A 6,635-nucleotide genomic window follows, 5' to 3' on the forward strand; every position below is an offset into this window, starting at 1 on the left:
TTTCTAGACCTGTATCTATCTTTTTTTACTGGTACTCCCAACACTTGTGGTTTTGTCACCCGCAGACGTGATTCCTTGCTGACTGCGTACGCTTGCGTGGCTCCCATGTATTTCTGCTGAGCACTGAACAGTAAAAGGCTACTTCATGCAGAAGTCATGCCTTCGTGAGGCATAACTTAGGAGAGCTGAATGTAAATCAGGTTTAATTAGAAATGTGTTTCGTATGCCACCAGAAGAGCTGATACAGTCAAATGTACGAAGTCCATTCGGTGACGTTGTGGAATGCTACTTTCACAGTTGATTGGCAGCAAAGAAATCCTGCTAGAAGTAATGGTAAACTAGAACGTAGCTCTCTTCTACTGGCTGCTTTCTGGAGGCATATGGCATTTATTTCTGAACTGAGCTTTGTTTTCCTATTGGTTTTCCAGGTCACCTTTAAAAGTTCATTTTCTTGTGTGTTGAACTGTCAAATGTTATTACTTCAAGGTCTGTATCAAGAAGTTGCATATGCTAACTTTAATGTGTAGTGTGACAAAGATGGAACGGGTTTACTATGCATATGAAAGAGATTAGTAATTACAGCCCAATTAAATTTGAAATTAAAAGAGAAGGATTCTAAGAAAATTAAATTAAGCTGTTTACAAAAATAAAATAAAATATATGTATATCATAAGAGAGACTGCACGTGATTGATTACACAAGTGCTAATTAATTTTTAAGATATTGTACTATTACTCCTGATGTTAAAAATAGCTCAGCTAAATTATGTGGTTCCTGCATTGATTTGTAGTATTTAAAATACTACAAAATCCAGTGTATTTAAAATATTTGTTATACAACTGTTTTGTTGTTCACTTACAAATAGCTCTTTGATTTTTTTCATTGAAAAAAACCCCAATATTTCATATGGAAGAAGAGGCAATTTGTATGTAAAATGCAGTTATGAATTATTTATGAAACCTTAAAATAATTTTACAGGTTTTTGATCAGCCACTTCGGAAAAAAAATTATACTCTGGGTGTTGGTCACCATGAGGAAAAAGATCCTGATTATATTCTGGACTGCAACAGAAGTATTTTCTAATGAATTTTGGTTGTCCGTATAGATGAAGCACAGTCCTTTTTTGAGGAGGAGGGTTGATTGTGTTTGTATTAGGTAAATAAAAAGGCGTGACTCTCCAGAGAGCCAAAAGTATCTATTATTTCTGATTAGAGCCTTTGATGTTATTTTTATGGTGATTTCATAGAGAATAATAATTAGACTTCAAGATGCCACTTTTGAGAGAGAAATCACAGGCATTTCCTCAGAAAAGAATTAGTTCTGTTTGTAATACTGTTTTCATTACAGTACTTGCTCCCAGAAAAGTATTTTGCCTAAGAGACTTAGTGCCTTGCATAACCTTGTTTTGAGCTATGTTATAAAATATGTTCTTTGCTGCCTGAAATTATTGTAATTATCAATCGCAGTGAATGGGAGTTTTGATGGTTGACTTCAGGTTGCTTCTAAGTAGACATAAAGGTAGCATGTAGGGAATCAAATGATCTGCGTACATGCTTTAAGATGCTGCTCTTCTACCCCAACAGAGTTGGAATGCCACATAAAAGATGAGCAGTGTGGCACTGCACTGTGAATGCCAACGACCGGGCAGCTGGATAGCGTTCTCCTGCAGCATGGTCTGTATTTGAGGGAGCACGGTTTCACAAACAGCAGCCACCGCGGGGGACCCCTGTAACGGGACAAAACATCTCTTCAGCATCTGATTCCTTAAACAGTCAGAGCTTACAGATCATAAATGGTTGCTTCGTTATTACTATTATTTTTAAAATATTAGTCTACAAAAGCACTTGTCTTAAGTTACTTTGTTTTCATCCGTGGATAAATCATGTCAAGGGTTTTCTAAAAAAGCAGCAACTGAAAAAAGGTTTTGTGCTCTTGAGTGCGTAGTAAGTTATATGGCATTTTACATGCCCATCTTAAGATTATTAGCACTGATTTAGCTTTATGAGATCACTGACGCTGGTAAATGTGCCCTTTTCACAGAAGATAATTGAAGATTAATTGTGAAATAGACCCTTTAGTCAGGAAGGGAGGTGTGGTTGTTAATTGATGCAGAAACCTGATGAACAACAGCATAACTTTAGGAGCACAGATACCAAATTAAAAACTGATTATGAAGTCCTGCAATTTAGTCGCAATAATATAAACCTTCATATTTATTGCTAAGTCAATCTGCAATGCATGGAGGGAAAAAGATGTTTGCTCACCTTATTTATGGTCAAATTTAAGTGCTAAACTGCTGGATTATTTTCTTTTTGTCAAGTCTTCAAGTCTCATGTTTCACTGGCCTTTCTTAGCATTAATATTAAAATATGCAAATAGAATATATAGAAGATGAAGAAAAACCTGAAGCTTGTAAAAGGTTTAGCCACATACCAGTTAATCAAACTGACTCTGTAGTCAGATAGGGAAAGATATCAAAAGCATAAATATAAGTATTGCATGTTTATTAAATTGTAGAGCCCAAGTAGTCATCTCTTAAAAAAAACAACCCTCATGTTCATTCAGTGCATCATCACTTTCTTGAGCAAATGGGCAAATGTAATCTTTTTTCATGGGATCTGTCTTGAATAATGTTGTGGTTCAGCCCCAGTCAGCAACCAAGCACCACGCAGCCACTTGCTCGATCGCTCCCCCCTGCTGGGATGAGGAAGAGAATCGGAAGAGTAAAAGTGAGGTAACTCATGGTTTGAGATAAAGACAGTTTAATAGGTAAAGCAAAAGCTGCACGCGGAAGCAAAGCAAAACAAGGAATTAATTCAGCCATGGTGCTCAGCCATCCCCAGGAAAGCAGGGCTCCGCCACGTGTAACGGTTACTTGGGAAGACAAATGCCATCGCTCCAAATGTCCCCCCTTCCTTCTTCTTCCCCACCTTTATATACTGAGCATGACGCCATACGGTATGGGATATCCCACTGGTCAGTCGGGGTCAGGTGTCCCGGCTGTGCCCCCTCCCAGCCCATGGTCAGGTTCCACACTATCCAATACAACCTCATTAACCTCCACCCCCTCCTTTCCATCCTTTGATAAAATACACAGATATCATTTAGTCCACGGCTTTGGTCTCCATCCGTTCTTGTGGTCGCTCAGGACAGGAGAGGTGGTGTGTTGCGTGGAGTTACTGGGCACCAAAACCAGCTCAGGTCGGGTCACTGCTGCACTTGCACTTCTTCTTGAAAGGCTTGTCCTCCATTGGTTTGGGTGCTTCCTGCTGTAGTAATTCCCATAAAATGCAACTTAAATCATAGGTTACAACAATTTAAAGATGGAACCATTACAATCTCCACTCCTGGCCCCTTTGGGGGGTCAGACCCAAAACTGAATTTTTGTCTTTTGTATCTAATAGCTCTGCAAAGTTCTAGATGAACATCTTGCACCATGAATTGTCAAATCTGTAATCTTGCATCCTATCTTCCATTTTCAGACTCCAATCAGTCTTAACTTCACTTACAAAATCTCAGCTTTACTTCCCTGGAATGCTGTGTGCAGTTCTGCGTGTCTGTATTGAAGACACATCTATTGGGAGTACAACAAATGCACACAAAGACTTCTAATGTCACCAGAGGGACAGAGGATACAAGGCATGACTAGAAATGCTTATTTAGTCTAAACATGTTGAAACTTGCCTGTAAAGAGTACTGGGAAAGACATTTAAGCTGAATATGAATACTGGTGAGGAATTTTACTTGTTCCCAGGTTGCCTCCTTGTCTCCTTCCTCCCATACCACTGTTATGCAGCTAGTTTACGTGGGCATGTAGAGAACCACATCAGGAAGCTCATTCAAGCAGGGAATCCTGCCTGTTTGCTCCTCCCTGCCCGGACCAGCATCCTGATCGAATTTGCTGTACTGGCACAACAGAATGAGTAATGAAAATCTGATTGCTGAAAACGGCACTGGATTATTTTACACAAGTGATACCTCAAGTTATTCTGTTCCTTGAGATACGAGGCATCAGAATTAAGGTCCATGATTTAATTCCATTTTATTGAAGTGTTGCAGATCTTCACTCAAAAATGATAGCTGAACCGCACCAAATGTAAACTATTTTAGCTCTTCGCCAATCTACATACTTCTGATTATTAGTATGTTTTTTTTTAAGCAAACCATGTGTTACCATGTGTAACCTGGTTACCATGTGTAGCCTGGTTAAACTTAGTGTCTCATAACTAAAGAAATTAAACTTTTGAACTGTATTCACACTAGGGGGCTGTGTTGCTTTATCAATGCCTGTTTCAAAGAGCTATATACTAAGAGCAGAACCCAAACTGTATAAACAAGTAGTAAGCTCTGCCTTCCCCTACATAAAATAGGGGATGGGAGCCGAATACTAAAGGAGAATGACTTGCAATTTAGACAAATATAAGGTAGGATCAAGGAAATGTTGTTACATGTTTACTTAGATGAAATGTTGAAGTTTAAGGATGCAGAGATGCTCTCATTTTCTTGAGGTGAGTGGAAAGGCTGAGACCAGCACCCTGGTTACTTCAGTCCTAATGTGGCACTTCAGACCTAGGATGCATAACCCAGTTTTCCAGGACTGTGGACAAGTAGGTTGCTCTTCGTCAAGATTTAGCAATCATAGCATTTTCTGCTCCATGAGGGCAAATTTTTGTACACTTGATATGCCAGTGCTTCTGCTTTAGTGTCCTATTTCTTTGGCTGCACCAGTTCCTGTATCACTACAGGTTGTAGGATTGCTTTGTTACAAATACAGGCACTCCTTAAACTGTCTTTCTAGGAAGCCATCTGATCTATATCCCAAGCAAAATTAAGATTAATTGTTTGATATCTTCTCCAGCTTGCTTTCCAGGCCTCATCAGGACATTGATGTAGAGGTATACTGAAACTCAAGAGGATGCAGTATTGGCAAATTAACTGAAGGGACGTCCTGCCATTTTAAAGACAGGTAATGTCTTTTCTATCTTCAATTTCTACTAACCCTCGGTGGATCTAAGCAACTCTATTAATGGAGCACTGTCTTGTTTAACTGTGTAAAAAATGGAATATTAAAGAAATAGGTTTCTTCTGGAATTTATCTTTGTACTAAAACACCATAGAGCTATTAATATTGTTCCCAGGAAGCTAAAATAGGTAGCACCTACATAGTAGATGCCCTATTTAGACAATCCAAGTTCCTTTTAAATTCACGAGCCTATTCTTTCATATTTTGTGGGCATCTCTGAAAACTAGAATCCACTAATAGAAAGAGTTAGCTATTAGGTTTTAGGTGGAATTTGGGCCATTCAAATACATCTCTTCTTGCCAAGCTTTGGTGTCAGGTCACATAATATTAAAGCTTCATCAGTTGTTTCATTAGCTAATGTGCATGTTCTTTTAAAAAATACAACAGTTGTATCTGCTTTGCAGGAGAGCCCATTGCAACAATTTCTGTGTTTTCATTGTTTTAAGAGTATGCCTTTATACATGTCTTGGCATGATGATGTTTATCATCAGTAAATTACTCATTTGGTGAAATAAACTGATACAGGAATTAGTAGATCATGGGTTTACTAAATCTTCTGCTGGTAAATCTTGGTCCTGTAGCAAGAATAATGAGGCTTTGCAGGCGTCTATGTCTGTTTGCAGGCTAGGGTCATTCTAGCCTGGTAAATCCTTTTCCTGGCACTTTTGTTACATTGAGATGTTTTAATAAAAATATTGTCTTTCTGAGTTACTAAGATTTTTATTGTCTCATGAAAAGTATGACATGCCAAAGATGTGAATGACCGAAACACTTTTTAGTGGATCAGTTTCTGAAAATATATTACTTCACTGCCACAGCCCTGAATTTCCAGTGAGATTTGTATTGGGAAACCAAGTCGTAAACAACAGTGGGGCAGAACAGGGAGCCACTGGGCCCCCGGTTGTGCTTTCACTTGCTGCAGAAAAGGTAATGTTGTCAGTATTGTTCACTAAATGTCAACAGGCCAAAGGGAATGAACCTAACTGAAGAGAGAGCTGAGGTCAAGGAATGGCAGTTCCTAAAGCTGTTGGGGGTATAATACACGCTTATCATTGGAAACTGGAATCAGGGTCAGGAATCAGCAGTCAATGTTTGATATGGTTGACTTGTAAACCTGGTTAGAATTGCAATTCAGACTGTAACTTTAATGTTGGAAAAGGGTCTTGGGTAGAGGAACTTTAATTTATTGTTACTTTAGCAATGATATGTATTAAGCAATTCTCCAAATGCCAAATTTTCTATGTACCAGTAGATTTTATATTTATGTTGTTTATTTTATGTTTTATATTTACATTTCTAAGGAAAGCTTTCCATGTTAATTGTACCGTTAAGCAAAGAATGGTGAATCCTCTTATGAGGAACAAAAATTCTGTTATCTACCTGTATCATGTCTTAAACAAAGGACATGGATGCAGAAGGAAAGGCAGTACTGAAATGTGAGGGGTTTTGTACATTTTTTATTATATTGTCAGAAAGCATGTGCATTTACTGTTAATGTTATAAAAGACATACATGCCCATATGTAAAAATAAGGAGTTTACATTCCTTATTCCTTTGTATGCAAAAGGGAGAAAATGTTTGCTGTTTGCAACTCCCTGTGTTTTTATTGATA

The sequence above is a fragment of the Phalacrocorax carbo genome, chromosome Z (assembly GCF_963921805.1).
Source record: "Phalacrocorax carbo chromosome Z, bPhaCar2.1, whole genome shotgun sequence".
In the NCBI taxonomy this organism is placed as follows: domain Eukaryota; kingdom Metazoa; phylum Chordata; class Aves; order Suliformes; family Phalacrocoracidae; genus Phalacrocorax; species Phalacrocorax carbo.